This window comes from Pongo pygmaeus, chromosome 3 (genome assembly GCF_028885625.2).
Source record: "Pongo pygmaeus isolate AG05252 chromosome 3, NHGRI_mPonPyg2-v2.0_pri, whole genome shotgun sequence".
Lineage (NCBI taxonomy): Eukaryota > Metazoa > Chordata > Mammalia > Primates > Hominidae > Pongo > Pongo pygmaeus.
Window position 1 is genome coordinate 139,748,172 of NC_072376.2, and position 18,604 is coordinate 139,766,775.

General features: G+C 36.4%; 1 long non-coding RNA gene across 1 annotated transcript in view; it reads right to left on the reverse strand.

The window, feature by feature from the left end:
• Positions 1–14,349, reverse strand: part of LOC134739384 (uncharacterized) — a 39,012-nt gene extending 24,663 nt beyond the window's left edge. The window contains exon 1 of the long non-coding RNA XR_010125980.1: positions 14,236–14,349. This is a non-coding gene — a long non-coding RNA (uncharacterized LOC134739384). The remainder of the gene's footprint in view (positions 1–14,235) is intronic.
• Between the last annotated feature and the right edge of the window lie 4,255 nt (positions 14,350–18,604).

The following is an 18,604-nucleotide window of genomic DNA, read 5'->3' on the forward strand; positions in this document are numbered from 1 at the left end:
GCATAAAAGGTTAATACAAGACAGAAAAAGCAAACTCTAGAGGCAGAATTCAGCTACCCCAGTAGGAGTCAGGAAAAAAAAAAAAAAGCCCTAAGATGAACACACTCGTACCAGATGGGTCTGGAATCCTAAACCAAGGAATTAGTCTCAAGAAATGCAGGCTATCAAGTTCACTGAAATCCTGTGCATGCGGGGGCCCCAGATCAATATATCTAGCCAATCCCAGATTCACATCTTGAACATAACTAATTTTGCCAATGAAAGAAACATTTCTACATCCAATGCGCTAATTACCATGCCATCTGGCATTGATCTGAGATGAAGAGAACTGAACGCTTGCTTGGATTAGACACCTCCAAAGTGTAGGATTTTGATTAGCGTCTTTCAAGTGCTAGCCAACAACCCCTCCTCTCCAGCATGTGCATTCCATATTTGGTTATTGTGAGTTTTAAGTAACCACACCCCACCCCCACTCCACAAATTAAAACTGAGCGCACACATACACACACGACACTGCCTAGGCTGAAGTATTTTAAATTACATACACTGCCATTAAAAGACAGAGAAGGAAGAACAGATCATACATTTTGGTAATACCACGATATCCAATAGATTTTGATACTAAAATATGATAGAATTATTTTTTGAACCTTGACTAAAATTAGTATTAGGCACAAGGATATTGCCTGACTAGAAGTCGGGAATTTGAAGATCTGTGCCCATATTAACTGAAACTCTTAAGTAAACTCATAAGATGCCAGTTTTGAAAAATTGCTAAGGAATGAAAGAATAATATGTTTTATACTATGTAATTTAAAATAATCATTTAGACCTACAGTCTGTGACTCCTTTTTCTACCTTCTCTTAAAGCATAGGAAGTGATGGAGCATACAGAAGCTAGAGATAGAATAGCCCCAACTAAAAGTACTCAAAATTAAAATTATTGAAAAACATTACTCATATTTTGCTCCCAAAACCCCATCACCTGTAAGCCAACTATGATCTCTCATTCAAAGTGTCCTTATATGCATAAATGAAGTCAGTTCAATGGGGAGTCTTCCTCTTATCCTCTCTTGCAACTTTTTGTTTTTTTTGGTTTCTCTGACTCCTCTCTTTCATGAATATCTACTGTCTCTTCTATGGTTACCCTTCTCAGTCTACTTTTGGAGATCTGTTTTTTTTTTTAATTCACCTTAAATATTCATGTCAGCCATTATTTGTCCTCAGTTCAAGCCATTTTCATGCAAATATATTATATATTTTACCTCTGACCCAGTGGTTCTCAACTGGAATCAATTTTGCCCTTTAGGATATATTAGTCAATGTCTGGAGACACTTTTGGTTGTCACAACTGTGGAAGAGGTACTACTGGCATTTAGCAGGTAAAGGTCAGGGATGTTGCTAAATATCTTACAGGGCATAGAACAGCCCCCACAATAGCTTCTGAATTATTTGGCCCAAGTGTCACTAGTGCTGAATTCGAAAAATCCTGTTTAACCTATAGCAACCTTGTATCATGAAATAGTATTTACCCTATGTTACAAACAAGAAAATAAGACCTGCAAAACTCAGTACCCAAGATCACCTAGTTAATTAGTGGTGAGACCAGAATTTAAACCCATGTCTAATGTCTAAGGGCATGGAACGTTTAAATTCATGCACTTTCCAATATGGCATGATGTCTCTACCCAAATATTTTATAACTATAATTTTTTAGCTATAAAGATAACTAAATTGTATGTGATTTTATTATGTATTGTACAATCATACCCTCCAAAATAAAATATAGAAAAGTTGAAAGTAATTTAGAGTAATTAAAGTTCTGTTTTTTGTTTTTTTGAGATGGGGTCTCACCCTGTTACCCAGGCTGGAGTGCAGTGGCATCGTCACAGTTCGCTGCAACCTCAAACTCCTGGATTCAAGCAATCCTCTTGCCTCAGCCTCCTGGGTAGCTGGGACTACAGGCATGTATTACTATGCCCAGCTAATTTTTTTTTTAAGTTTTTTAAAGGTGGAGTCTCACAATGCCCAGGCTGGTCTGGAACTCCTGGCCTCAAGCTATCCTCCCATCTCAGCCTCTGGAATAGCTTGGATTATAGGAGTAAGCCACTGAGTCAGATCAGTTCTTTACAGATGACTATTATAAATATGTGGCCTCTATTATTTTCTTTTAAACTTTGTTTGGAGATGATATTGTGGTTCTGTATTTCTAGTTAGTTTTATTTATTTCTCATTTACCTAATTCAGCAATAAATTTGTTAATCTACTCAGCTTAAGGTTATTTAAATATGTATACATTTACATGCATTACCTTCAATTCTCAAAACAATTACTTAAGGTATTATTTCTCCTAGATTACAAATAATAAAACAATTTTTGTTCCAGTGAACATTATTAGTCTATTGAAAATATTGGGGAGCAAAATGTTAAAACTGCTTCTCTAGATCTTACTGTATCACTAATTGTCCAAGAAGTTTCAGAACAAAAACTCAAATACTATCATGACAACTGTAAGCTTCCGATTTGCAGTTTTAGTTCTATTAAATTTCAGAGATTATTCAATGGCAAACCACTGATTACCCTGTGACTTTATGTGTACAATGTGCCCTATAAATGAGTACAATTTCTGTAATTAAGGTTAACAGTACTCTTGCTGTAATCAGTACCACTTTTGAGTCCCAACATTCACTATTTGCTTGATATACTTTCCTGTTCATAGCTTATAATTTTTCCACTAAAGAAAATAATAAAATAAACTCATGTTTAATAAACACAATATATATGAAACTTCCTGGAATACATGTACTCATTACAAGCTGAGAAAAAGTAGAAATTACATAACGTTGCCTTCTATGTTTAGATGCTTTTTCTTAGAAAAGTATTTCTCATTATTTAGCTCTAGTTAGTTGCATAATTAGAAAAATAAATAGAATCATGTGCTATCAGGGAACCTGCCCCCGATAGTCACATAGGTTCTTTTCTATTTTCCCTAAGCATCGGCCGGTTTGAGAAATAAAGGGACAGAGTAAAAAAGAGAGAAATTTTAAAGCTGGGCGCCCGGGGGGAGACATCACATGTTGGTAGGTTCCATGATACCCCCCAAGCTGCAAAACCATTAAGTTTTTATTAGGGATTTTCAAAGGGGAGGGAGCGTACAAATAGGGTGTGGGTCACAAAGATCACATACTTCACTAGATAATAGAATATCACAAGGCAAACGGAGGCAGGGCAAGATCACAGGACCACAGGACTGGGGCGAAATTAAAATTGCTAATGAAGTTTCAGGCACGATTGTCATTGATAACATCTTATCAGGAGACAGGGTTTGAGAGCAACCAGTCTGACCAAAATTAATTAGGCGGGAATTTCCTCTTCCTAATAAGCCTGGGAGCGCTATGAGAGACTTGGGTTTATTTCATCCCTACAGTTTCGACCATAGAAGACGGCCACATCCAACGGGGCCATTTTAGAGACCCACCCTCAGGGGCATATTCTCTTTCTCAGGGATATTCCATGCTGAGAAAAATAATTCAGCGATATTTCTCCCATTTGCTTTTGAAAGAAGAGAAATATGGCTCTGTTCTTCCCGGCTCACCGGTGGTCAGAGTTTAAGGTTATCTCTCTTATTCCCTGAACATTGCTGTTATCTTGTTCTTTTTTCAAGAAGCCCAGATTTCATATTGTTCAAACACACATGCTCTACAATTTGTGCAGTTAATGCAATCATCACAGGGTCCTGAGGTGACATACATCCTCCTCAGCTGACAGGATTAAGAGATTAAAGTAAAGACAAGCATAGGAAATCATAAGGGTATTGATTGGGGAAGTGATAAGTGTCCATGAAATCTTCACAATTTTTGTTTAGAGACTGCAGTAAAGATAGGCATAAGAAATTATAAAAGTATTAATTTGGGGAACTAATAAATGTCCATGAAATCTTCACAATCCATGTTCTTCCGCCATGGCTTCAGCCAGTCCCTCCGTTCGGGGTCCCTGACTTCCTGCAACAATGTGCACATTTACACATACCATTGTGTGCATTATCTCTAAGTGCCCTGATATGGAATGTTTCATTTATCATAAATATAACACACACATATATAACCAAACATATATATATAGAGAGAGAGAGAAAGAGAGTAGGTATTACTATATAAGTATGCAGATGTGTGTGTATTTGTGAGTGTGGGTGTTTTCTGTAATTAATTAAAAAGAATAAATAAAGGCACTACTCAACTAAGAATTGTCTTAAGTGTTTGCTTTCAAGTGAGATACAAGAATTTTACCTTATGTCAACCATTTCTGAAAAATCTCAAGGATAAAGCTCAAGACAACAATAGGAAAGTAAATAGGAAAGAACATACAAGAATATCCTAAATTATTGCTCTTTTAAACCTTAAAAATTTTTTTTAAATATTTCAGCTTTGAAGGCTGGGATCTTCTTGTTGCATTCATACCTCTCCTGTGCCATCTAGTGTTTTTAGGTGATTACTATGAATCCAGAGTGTAGAATAACCTGTTAACACTTTAGCTGACCATTCAGCTTGTCTGCACATTCGGCCTCAGGCAAGCAAGCAAGTAACTTAAACTTGGGCTGAAAAAGGGTGGTTTTATTGGGTTATGAAACATTGCAAATGAATAGGACTTTAATAGCAAAGGAGAAAGCTTTAAAGTTAAGTTCAGGAACTGTGGCTAACAGATGTTGAGAAAATAATGCATAATGGAGCTATTGAGTCTCATTAGGTTCATCTACAGTATAATAGAAGTAGAATTTTGATCTGAGGCTGCACAGCTGGATGGGACAAAGTAATAGGAAAAGGACAGAGTGAAATAGAACTATCCTTCCTTATTCACGGTGAAACTTTTTTGCCTGTCTTGTGGTCTGGCTACTGTACCAGATTGGGTCATAATACCTACTATTAGAAGTGGCTGCCTTGGCTACTTCACTCTCTCAGGGTGAAATTCTACTTTTTATTTTCTAAATCCAAACCTTCCATTAAGAACATAGGATCTTTGCATGAAGCCAGGCAGAAATCTTTTCCTGCAAGATCTTGGATTTTAATTTTTTCTCTGAAATACTGTTCTACCAGACATAAATTACCCAATATATCAATATATGGAAATATTTGACTCTCAATTTATGCCTGAAATCCCTGATTTGAGAAACAACTTGAATGATTAAATTCTATTTAGATAATATATCCTTATTCAAATAACAATTAAAAAGGATGAATACATAAAACTTAGTAAATTGACTTCATCTTGACTCAGTTTAAGACTACACACATAAGTAAGCCTTATTCTGTATGTTTAGGTCTAATTAAAACATACTTAGCCAAAATTAATTAATTGTTTCCCCCAAAAAGGTGAATGTCTACTGCTGCTTCTCATTTGCATTTCACTTCAGACTCTTTTTGTATTTTATTATCACTGGAAAAGATAGAAAATCTACACATATCTACTGTTGTTCACTGTTGTTCTGAGACAGTAGTCAAAGTCATGAATAATTATTAGTAGGAGGAAAGAGAAAGTTAGGTATCACAATTCAGTGATGCAGTTTGTGGAATAAAACTGGGCTTGCTAGTGATGTTTAAACTCTTTCCAAGCATGAACAGTCAGTCACTGCGCTGATGAATTACCAGTCTGATAACAGCTATCATCCTTGGAGCTTTAAAATGTACCAAATAAGCACAGCTCTTTCTAAACATTATCTCATCCAGTCCTTATAAGCACCAAGCTAGGAAACTAAGGCCTAATTTGATAAGTTAATGTAACTTGCCCAAGGTCACACTCATTCATAAATGGCACAGCCCAATTCATTCCTGTCTGACATTAAGGTTCATGCTCTACACCACTCTCTCCCCAGTAATGGGGACACTGTTAGAAAGTCAGAACCCCTGATTTACATTTCTTAGGCTGGTGCATCCACAATTTTATAAAGAAATATATTCACAGAAGAGAAATGCTTGAATTCTATCAGAATTTAAGACCATTCTTTCAAGATGCAATTGAACATCTCACTTTGGTCAGCCCACTGTTCTTTCTAGTCTGCCATTATCTTGAGATCATTTTTTGTCAACACCCTCTTAATAATAAGCAAAAAATATTGTGAAAATAACAACATCCCAGCTCAAAAAACATCTCAGCTTTGTAGCAGCACAAACTCTCCCAGCTATCCAGTGAAGTCCAAGACCCACACAGGGTTGAGTTCAAAGAAACTCAATAAACAAAGCTACTCAGAATGTAATTCTAAGCACTAAGTATACCCTGTTAAAGGAAATTACAAGCAAATTCCATTTTGGTAGATTGACTCAGATTTAAACTATAAACAAACCTTTTCAGGCATCACTTGTCTTCACTACTCCGTTAGCTCAATATCACTCAAGACCAATGTTTGGAATTGTTCTACTTTTTACTCTAAATCCAAAACCAAGTTGTTTTGCTAAAATAAAATATATGTTTTTTTAATCTTCGGAGGAACAAAGTCTTGTTCTGTTTGGGTCCCCAGTATGTCCACTTTGAATTCTGATAAAGATTATTCTTAAGACCAATGTAAGTATCCAATAAACTTCTACCCCTAGAAATTTTATTTCCTTTCCTTGTTACTCTCCCTCTATCTGTGATTTTGACCTGCCCCTCCTTTCCCTACTTCCTTAGCACATAAACCACAGCTGAAGGACTCATACTTCTTGAAGTGTCGGTCACCATAAGCCTTTCACTGTATTCTTCATACAGAGATGCTGCTATGGACTGAATTACGTCCCCACAAAATTCATATTCAAAATGTATACCCCCGATGTGATGGTATTTGGAGATAATGTCTTTGGGAGAAAATTAGGTTTAGATGAGGTCACAGGGTAGCAACCCTCATGATGGGATTAGTGATCATTTAATAAGAAACATCAGAGAGTATACTGTCCTTCTTTCCCTGTTGGCAGCTGTCTGTAAGCCAGGAAAAGAGGCTTCTTCAGAACCCAACCATGCTGTCACCCTGATCTCAGACATCCAGCCTCCAGAACTATGAAAAAGTAAATTTCTGTTCTTTGAGCCACAGTATTTTGTTGCAGCAGCCTAAGCAGACTGATCAAATGCACGACGTGATTTAATGTATTAAATACACCCACTGTCTGGTTGTAGGAAGTCACATTATCCACCGATGCATATATTTTTAAAAATTAAGACCTGTGGCCAGGCGCGGTGGCTCATGCCTGTAATTCCAGCACTTTGGGAGGCCAACGTGGGTGGATCACCTGAGGTCAGGAGTTCAAGGCCAGCCTAGCCAACATGGTGAAACCCCGTCTCTACTAAAATTACAAAAATTAGCCAGGCATGGTGGCAGGCACCTGTAATCCCAGCTACTTGGGAGGCTGAGGCAAGAGGGTCACCTGAACCTAGGAGGCAGAGGTTGCAGTGAGGTGAGATTGTGCCACTGCACTACAGCCTGGGCAACAGAGCAAGACTCTGTTTCAAAAAAAAAAAAATTAAGACCTATTTTTAAAATTATTATCAGATAAACTCCTGCCCCTATCTGGGATCTACTTTAATCCACAATCATTTTGGTAAAGAGGAATGTTTTCCTGCAAACAAGAATGATGGAGAGACTAAAGAGATCACTTGAATATCAATCCAGCAATGCAATCAAGATAGTTATAGGGAACAGTCAAAATCAAAAACCAAAGCTGCAAGAGAAAAAGGACAATCAAGTAAGTGAAGGGAATTAGTACTTACAAAGAAGGTTGTAGTATTTTTCTTCCTTTAACAGTCAACTGAGCTATCATCCAGACTTCTGAGCAAAAGCCTAATTATGTAAATCTAGACAAGCCACCAAGAAAGGCCCACTCCTGACCACTTGAGGGCCCCCAATTTTCATCTGAAGATTAAGAGACTACATCAAATAATTCTTGACTTGAGTTTCAAAGACTTCTGTGAGATCTATCCATGGAACTCAGAGGGCTATCAGAGTCTATGCACCTTTCGAAATCTGAATTAAAACTCTATAGATATATGTACTACTGCTTACAAAAGTTCATTCTCTGTCTTTCTTTCTCTCTCTCTGTCTCTCTCTCTCTCTCTCTGTGTCTCTGTCTCTTTCTCTCTGTAATTATTCTTTGAAGAGAATCCAGAGCTTACATTAGCTTCTGAGAAAAATTCCTTATAAAAAATGTTTAAGAACAAAAGTAGCAAACTAGAAAGCGGTATTACAGATACACGATTTAAGGGGAAAAATAACAATAATAGGGGTTATATTGGTGGGAGATGGTTATATGAATTAAGTATAGGGTAGGAGGAATATTTTATTGTTAATTTTTGATATTAAAATTTTTCTGAACAAAGAAAATTTATTACCAATGAAAAAGATTACATTTAATTATTCTTTATTTTTATTGCTATGAATACAACCTATAGAATTTAAAAGAAAATTGTTATTTTACTCTAATGAGTTCTTATATAAACAAACAAGGTATTCTTTTCCATTCTGTTCAAATTTTCTTTCATATTTATCACTAGGTTTTCAAATTCTTCTTGGCATTGACCTTAAACATGTCTTATTACATTTATTACCGAACAACTTATTTTTTGGTTGTGTTACAAATTGTAATTTTTCTCATTAGATTTTCTAAAGGATTATTATTTGAATAAACACTATTAATTTCATTATACTAATTTTATACTCAGACCTCTTTCTAAATTCTGTTATTTTTACCAAAATTTTTCATTTGAACTTTTTGGATTTTTTTTTTCTTTTTCAATTGCATCAGTTTGTACTCTGGAACAGTAAACATCAAATTCTTAAAGTGATAGTGGACTTCCTTGCTTTGTTCACAACCTTAATAAGGACGTTTCTTAAGTTTCACCAAAAAAATATCATTTGAATAAGCTTTTATAGCAAAGAACAAGACTTTGGAGATATGTGGCCAGGATATGATAGATCAAGCATTGATAAACTGTATCCTTAGGCCAAATCCAGCTTGTTGTCTGTTTTTATAAATAAAGATTCATTGGAACACACAAAAAAATAAAACATTCTCCTTATGAGATGCAGAGTAAGGCTCCAATCCCAGGTGAAGGAATAAAAAAGGCAAAATTGGGAGATGGAACTCCTGAAATGTCTACATTAAGTGTCTGAACAACATTCTCAGAAGTAGGAAACAGGGCTGAAGCCCAGTCCCTATAACTGGGCCAATATTGGGAAGTGAAAGGACAAATTACAGCTAAGTAGCACAGAACCCAGGATTCAACCATGGTAACCAGGTCCCAAGTCTCAGGAGCTCTATAGCTAAACATCTACTCCATACTTCATGTCCATGAGGGTTTATACACTCTAATCCACTCTGGACTGGGAGAAGGCAGCTAAAATCATTGATAAATGTCCTGCAGGAGGCAATGTGAATGGCCGAGCCTGCAGGTGGAGGCGATGAGGACCTGTGGTGGATGGGTGCATGAGGCAAGTTTAGGAAATGAGGTAGAGCTAGCACAACAGAAGCGAAAACTTCAAGACCTTGAGGCTTAAGTTCTTGTGCTTTAGTCCTCTTAGCATTTTCTAAGGAAATAACATCCTCCTTGGTATATTTCTAGTTCATACATCCTTCTAGACCTTTACCATCTAGATCTAGCAGTAAATTTCAGGACTTCAAAAATAAACCTTAGTCCAGTTGATCGGTGAGATGATAATACTAAAATAGGTTTAATCAACAGTATCTCAGGCAGTCTTTTCTGCCTAATAGTGAAAAGAGGAGAACGTTTAATTATGTAATAACTAAACCAACATTCTCATCCAAACAAAAAAAATCTTTGATTCAACGGGGACAAAAGAAGGGGAAAAAATCCAACATGCAGCTTTTATGATTGACTTCTCACAATTTCTCTGCTATTAACAATTTCCCTTTATAGATGGTCTTCATTACCCTAGAAATAAAGGGTAGCAGCAGAAAACACAAAGCTTTATTTTGAGGGTAGCCCAAAACCCATTAGTTTAAAAGTGTTAATGTTTTATGGTTTCAAGGAACAGTATAAATTGCAGTTGTTTGTGTAAGTTCATTTTTCAAATGTGTGAACACAAATGTCTATTGTCTATGAGGAAATTTCATGCTGAGCTACAAGTGAATTGTACAATTGCGCTCCCAGCTAAGCAGCTGCCTCTGCCAAGCTAGCCATTTTGGTAAGTGGTCCTAAACTTGATACAGGGGCAAATAATTTTTTATTGTTTTCCCAGGGGGAGGAGGCTCTTTTTACAGACCACAGACCAGTAACGCTTTATATATATATATATATATATATATATATATATATATATATATATATATATATATATTCTTGCTGACATTGCATTTTTTCTTTTTTTAAAATATAAAAGAATCTGAGTCTGTAATTTTTAGCTTCCTTTTGTTAAAACTGTGCAAAAGGCCTACTAACCTCTATCCTTAAAGCCCTGACTTTATTTTTTGCTGCAGATATCATTAAAATCTTTCTCTACTTTCTGCTCAGCAATTTCTTTTTATAAAGAAGCATGGTCATTCATTGTATTCCCAGAGAACTCCACAGAGAGATCAGCTCACCCAACTTCAGCCCATTTCCTGAAATTAGAGAGGAGTTTATCTTCTGTGTTCTTAGTCACTTGGTGTCTTTTCAAACCATTTTAGATACAAATAACCTCAGAAAATCTATTCAAATTGGTAAATAAATCTTTTGAGCATATCCTTCATTAATAGTTTAGCACAAGCAATCTTTGTGATGTAACTGTTCTGTATCTTAACTTTGGTTGTGGTCACACAAATCTGCACTTATAATAAAACTGAATAAAACTAAATACTAAACACACACACACACATACGCACACACACACACAATAAGTCCATGTAAACTGATGATTATAAATAAGGCTGATGGATTGCCACATATTCATTACTGATGGATTCACCCAGTACGCTGGGTGTGGTATTATAGTCATGCAAGATGTTACCACTGGGGGAAACTGGGTGAAAGGTATATGAATCTTTCTGTGTTAATTCTTACAACTGCATGCGAATCTAAAATTATCTAAAAATAAAACATTTATAAAAATCGTTAGCAAATCACACATTTTGGGGTGTTTTTAATTTCGCCCCCTAAAGAAAATTATCCCTGAAATATCTAGAAGACAATGAAAATGTGTAATATAGTGAATAACAGTGACCTTTGTGCTGCCCCTTCCTCATCCATGATTATGAATTGCCACTGCCTGCAAGGGGAGCCCGACCCCCTCAGCAAAGCCAGTATATGTCATTTTTAATTTTCTGACTTAGAAGTGGTAACCTGGTTTTGATTATGTGCTTGAGTGTGGCTGCAACAGGATCTCCAGTTGGCTTCTGAGTTTTCCAAGGTAGACTCACCAGTCATTTTTATTTCAGTTGTATATTCAGACTTGCCAGATCACAGCCATTAAGGAAGGAGAGCCTACATTAGTGCCGTTGACTCTGCCTCTCACAAATGCAGTCACAGAAAAATATCCTTAGGGGTGGATGTCTTCATAAGGTATCAAAAGAGAAATTTCCTTTTAGGTTTCCTCTTGCCTTTTTCTAAGACTAATTATTGTGGTCTGCAACACCACAATAATTGTGGTGAATAGGTGAATAATTGTGAATAGGGAAAATAGATGAATTGTACTACAGAAATGAAGTAGTCATCTAAACTTTCTGGCATTACAGTTAGATTTCAATTTAATACTGTGAAATGAAATTGCTTTAAAAATTCAATATCCTAGTCAATTTCTATCCTGTCTCTACAGTCTCTAAAGTTTTGTAAATTAATAGATACAACCCATTGCATCTTCAAACCTGAAAAATATGCAAGCTTAGTTTCATTAAAAATAATCCCCCCTACCACACATCTCGACACCTTTCAAAAGGAGGGTTGTGAAGGTTTAGATTCAAACTTCTAAACTGAGTTAATAAGACCTACTCAATCAGAATTGCCTAGGACTTAAAAAAAATTGCAGGCTGTATCTAAATTTTAAAATCATGCATGCCAGGAAACATCAAAGAGCTACAGATTCAAACAAAATAACCAGCACTTGCAGCTGCAAGAGAGCTAGCAATTTATTCAAGTACGGTTCATAGATAATGTGACCCAAACAGACACCTATGCAGAGGACCAACTCTAATATGGGAAAAAAGAAAAATGAGGCTAGAATATAGCTATTTGTTTTCTGCAGTGGAGTCTATTTTCAAAGACTTACTATTTTTCTTCAATTGTTCAAAGTAGCCCTTGTGACTCCAGAAATAATGATAAAGAATAGTATTTTGAGTCCCCAGAAGCTCATGAATCATTGGCTCTGCCTTCTCCAGTGATAACCTACAAGTAACAAGTTTCTTACCGACCCACCCTGAAGTTATATGTGAGAATAAAAACTGCAGCAATGCTTGAAGCTTTATAAATGTCTAAGATAAAAAAGTATCAGTCTAGTAACATTTTTATAATGTTAACTAATTGGAGGGAAAATTTACATAAATTACTAGAAATCTAATATGCAATCCACTTTAAAATAAATTCAGTATTAATACTTTCATTCATATAAAACTTACATTTACATTTTAGTTTACATGTATATGTGCATGTACACATACACATATGTTCCAGGAAAACATATAATATGGGCAGTGTGAAAAATCCTTAGCCAATTCCTAGCAACTTTTTTGCAATCATTCTACATTACTGAGGCATTGCATCAAATGCCTGATTCAACACTGAAGGATACGGGTAAACTAAAAGCATAATCTGTTTTAATAACTGCTTCAAAGTGACTTTACATTACCATAACTTTTTATACTAAGTAAGTTTCTTTCCTTTAATATCAATGGAAAGATGCACTGCAGAAATTTTGGCAACAAAAAACATGAAACACAAAAAGATTTTGTTCCCTTAAGTAGTCTTAATATTCTTCTCTGAAATTTTGTTTACACTACTAGTTTTGAAAACTCTTACTTTAACAGGGCGTCCTCTACAAAAAAGCCCATTTTCATTCCTATGTCCCCCAAGTTTTTTAACTATCAAATATCAACAAGTTTGCAGCCTAAACAAGAGAATAATGCTGTTTTTCCCACAATTGCCATTAACTAGGACATTAAAGGAAGGCCCTCGGTTTCCCAGCCTCTTGAATTAGTCTTGATGTCATTTCCTGGAGAAGTTCAGTGGCTGTACATTCACACGTCAAGGCCTGGATCAGAAAAAAATTGGCTCATCTCCAGCCTCATTTAGAGAGATGTGCAAGAAGGTGCGGTCAACATCTGCCCACAAGATGGTTTGTTTGGAAAGGGTTAAAGGCAGGCTATCAGTCGGCTGCCACTGTTTCCAGCATTCACATCAGTTATGGGAAGTGATGTCACACACCTGCAAAGCACATGCAAACTGTAAACACTTCACCAACATTGAATTTGAGTCCCCCATCCAAAATCATGCCCAGCTGCCTCACACTGAGTTCCTTGGCTGCCAAATTTGCTAGTCTGCATAGCATTGAGAAAATGAATGGGTCTTACACTGACAACAGTTAAGTAGGTTCAAGTTTTATACCACCAGGCTGTGTACAGTTTTGTTTTTCATTGATTGCTTCTTGTTGTTTCTAGAATCACAGTGGTGGAATTGAAAGAAATATTAAAGATTAGGCAACACAGCCCTCTCATTTTTCGAATAACAAAATTACACCTCTACTATAGCTTTTATCCATTGTTCTCTTAAATTTCCTTCTCATCCGAATCAAGGGCAGGTACTAGGATTTTAGGCACTTTTTTTAATCCTCAGAGCTTAATACCTAGAAGACACTCAAGTTTGTTAAGCAAATGGATGAATGAACGGATGGAAGGACAGATAGATAGATGGGTGAAGGATGGGTGACTTCTTTGAAAACCACTTCACATAGCTATACTGGTGACTTGAAATAGTTGTGTGGACTTAGGCAATTTATTCAATTTTTCTAAAACTCAGTTAACTCATTCATAACATGGGAAAAATAATAGTGTCTTTTTCAAAGGATTGTTGTGAAAATTCCTTGAGATAATGCTTTTCAAAAGTACCATAAATATTAATAAGGATTTCATAAATATTCACTTGCCATTATTTTAATAGTGGTAGCAGTAGTATCACCCTTCACTTCTTGTTACTGTCACTCACCGGCCTTTTGGTGTGTGCCATGTGCTTGTCAAAGCTTTATTTCCTGACTTGAGGGCTCCCTCTCTTTTCCTAGCTCTACAACCAGAGACCTACCGTTAGTCTGAGTGACATCCACATCCATGTGGACAGCTCATCAGTCTCTACCTTCACATCTCACTGATCTTTTCATCCTCAGTGATGCAGTTTTTCCTTTCAGCCATGTGTTCTAGAACCATACACAAACATTCTCTCTGGAATCAGTCTTCTGGCTTCAAATGTTAGCTACACCAGTAGTTATAGCTATGTCACCTGCTACACATTTTCTTTAGCTTCTCTAAAGATTTTAATCACCTCATTTGTAAAATAGGAGTGATAAAATTACTGTCATCATAGCGCTTGGTATACAGTAATACCAACATGTTGGTATATAGTAATAGCTCTTACTGACACCCAAACTATACTACTTCTGAAGGACTAAACCCCAACATTAATGTGTAATGTGTGGACACTTAAGTTATTCCAACTCTTTTACTGTTATAAATAATCCATAGCAGAAGTAATAGGCTAAAATAAACTAGAAATAAAAAGGAAGAAAGAGTAGGAAAACACAGAAGTGCTTAAAGGTAATAAAATAGTTGCAAAATAAAATCACAGGGACCAAAACAATAACAATGGCAATAATAATACCAGTTTACACTTATTGATAATATATATAGTATAGTTAGAATAATAACTGGGCCAAAAGTGTACCATTCTCAGTACATTATGTGAACTATGAGTGCTTCCTGTGGACAGGTACAATACTAAGTGCTTTACGCGGTGTGTTTTACACACACAGATGACAAAAAATTGAAGTTCAGAGAAACTTAGGAATTTACTCAATTTCCACATCTAGTAAATGACAGAGCTGGAATTCACACCCAGAGATTCAAGATCAAGTTGACAGTTTATACATACGTGGTGTAGCTGGGTCTTGGACCCAAGCAATCTAACACCAGAGCCTGGGCTCTTAATTATTTTCTCTCTCCATAAATTACTAATACCCATGAATATAGTGACAATAGCTTATCTTAAAAACAAAATATACATATACATTAGTTTAACCTAATCTTTATATCAATTTATTTCATTTCAATCAATTTGCTTTCAGTTACAGCTTATGCTACTGGCAATCCCAATAGTCCTGCTCTTCGGGACTAGTGTCAGTCTTCAGATACAGGGCCCTGCCAGGTTTGCTCCAGCCTTCACAGACGAGGACTGGCCCCTTAGCCACGGCATGTCTCTCCTGTCCTCCAGAGTTTTTCACTTAACTAATGGATTAAGTCCTGCACCCAGAGGTAATCGAGGGCGTGTAATGTAAAAAAGCATGTTTTCTGGGCTTTATTCTGCCTCCACTGAGTCAAGCTTATTTGTACTACAAGGATTAGTCCAACGACAACTGTGGAAAAATAGGTTTCCTCCCACCATGCAGTAGTGACCTGGGCTATCCAAGGTCCAGCTTGCAAAGGATTGATTTCAAAGGCATTTCTTCCAGAATTTCTGGACAACAGTAGACCCCAAGTACATCTCTTCTACGGCCATCTGGCACCTACTTTTGAGGTTCCACTCGTAAGCTCTTACCAAGGCCACAAAGTAAAGGAAGCAATAATTCTTCTCTGGCCACCACACTTTCCAAAGTAGAGTTCACATGATAGTTCCGTACCCACTCTCAGAGAAAAATACAAGCTTCCTGTACAGGTTAAACATCTCTTGGCTGCGGTGTGTTTGGGGCTTCAGAGGTGAGAAGTCAGGCTACATAAGATGCAGGGGAGGAGCGGGAGCAATTCAGTAGTGCTGCTTTTGCTCTTCTGAGTTCCTGGCATAGGGATTTGGAAGTTGGGATAGGGGGAGAAAAAAATAATGTGCTTCACCTGTAACTTAGCAGTAACCATCAATGATAATCTTATTGAACATATGGTCATTCATTCTTTATCAGATTTATACTCTATTTCAGCACAGCACTGTTATAGAGACAGTGACTCAAGCAAAACATTTATTCTTGCTGAAGCTGTCTTCTCAAAGTTTTTCCTAACAATTACAGATCGTTAAGAAGAAAAAATACCTTCCGTGTAAATAGAATCCTCTAATCTACAGATGAATTAAAGGAAAACCAATAAAGTTTCATTTTGAAATCCTAAACTTGCTGCTGAAAATAGCATCAAAAATTTTAAAATATTTATACAAATCATTGAGGAAATTTTTTTGTCTTTAGATATATAAGAATGTGATCTAACTTCTTCACAGGTAAAAGGAATTATCAGCACACACAGCTTGATGAGCAACAAAACATCATTGGAAAGTAATTTTTGTCAATGACACTCATTCATTCCTGTCCCAAGCATTTTCCTCCTTGGATAGATTCCTCTCCTCTGTGTTTGAGGGAATTTTGAATGCTTATCTGAAGTAGGACTCTAATGACAATGATAATAATGACAAAAAGCAATAAAACAGATAAGAAAGTAGTAAAAAGTATACGTGATTTTCAAGATAGCATAGACATAACAAGTATAAATCTTTGTTCTTCACCACAATATTTCAATGAACACTATGAATTGTATTCATGGTGTATTTTTCTTATTAAAGTATGATTTTCTGTCATTAACTAGCTCAGAATTTTTTGGCAATTATCTCAATCTTTTCAGATTTCAGTTTTCTCATTTGTACAATAGGAGAATTGTCATCAGTCCTCTGGGTAATATTCAATAAGTGTCTCTTCACTTCTCCTTGCCTCAAGTGAATCCCAAATCTGTTTGGATGACTTGGAATCAAATGCTAAATCAAAAAAATCAAAACTTTTATCAGGTCATGCCAAAACACTGGAGACCAATAGGATATTAGAATACCAAAGTAATTATTTCATCGGATGGCACTTTGCTTTATGGAGAATGATTGCCATTAATCTAAAAAAAACTAAGACCCTTTGGCTCTTTTTCTTTCAGTGTTTGAGATGTCCTGCTGTTACTACCAAACCTAAAACCCAGCTCTGCCTACCATATTCAAGCCTGCCCAGAGAAAACACACATGATAGTCTCGCCTGTCTCAAAACAAACAGAAAAACAAAGTCTGTTTTTACTTCTTTTGCAATATCTTGCTTTACAGAGCATAGCACCAAAATAAAAAAAAATCATGCATCAACATCAATTTCTGACAGTTTGTTATGTGCCAGCCTAAGGCACATGTTCAGATAAAGGACATTTCACAAATTCCCTGAGTTGAATGTCTACTTTTGGCTCTTTTACCATAGTCACTATTTCTAATTCTTCTCGGTCCACAGATCTGCTAGAGTGCGACACAAAACCACAGAAATGTCGAAAACAAGTGTTGGAAGTAAGGACTGTAAAGTCCCAACTGCACGTATGAAAGACAAAAAAAAAAAAAAAATAGACCATGTGTATAAAGTTGTCGTCCAAGCATTTAAAATATATTTATCCTCAATTTGTAACATTTGGACTCCAGAGAAATTAAAGACTGTGAATTTAAATAATGCATCAACCAGAGGGCAAAAGTGAATCATTTTGGCTTAGTCTATCATCTGTGGTGAATCAATTTTTTTTAGTTTAAACTAATTTAAGCATAAAAATTAAATAGCTCAGAAAAGCAGAAGACCATAACAGACTCCTTAACTATTATTAGGACACACAGCCTCCTTTAATTCTACACAATCATCCTAACAATTTTCAAAAAGTTAATATCCTCAATTAGCTCTTACATGTAAAAAGTTTAAGTATCTCCATTTCTAAAATACTGTCTTATAAACTGTACCTTGACCTGTAATCCCAGTACTTTGGGGGCTGAGGCAGGCAGATCATCTAAGGTCAGGAGTTTGAGACCAGCCCGGCCAACACGGTGAAATCTCGTCTCTACTAAAAATACAAAAATTAGCCAGGCATAGTGGCAGGTGCCTGTAAACCCAGCTACTGGGAAGGCTGAGGCAGGAGAATTGCTTGAACCCGGGAGGCGGAGGTTGCAGTGAGCAGAGATTGTGCCACTGTAGTCCAGCCTGAGCAACAGAGTGAGACTCTGTCTCAGAAAAATAAATTAATTAAATTAAATTAAAATAAATAAACTGTACATTGAGAAGAATTCAAATTTATATTAACAGGCAACTGATAGATAGCTGCATTTGATACTTTATATTTTGCTTGTATTCTAGAGCAAGGGTCCCCAACCTTTTTGGTGCCAGAAACCAGTTTAAGGGACGACAATTTTTCCATGGACAGGGGGCTGGGGGATGGTTTTGGGATGATTCAAGAGCATTACATTTATTGTGCACTTTATTTCTATTATTATTACATTGTAATATACAATGAAGTAATTAAACAGCTCACCATAATGTAGACTCATGGGAGCCCTAAGCTTGTTTTCCTGCAACTAGATGGTCCCATCTCGGGGTGATGGGAGACAGTGTCAGACCATCAGGCATTAGATTCTCGCAACCTAGATC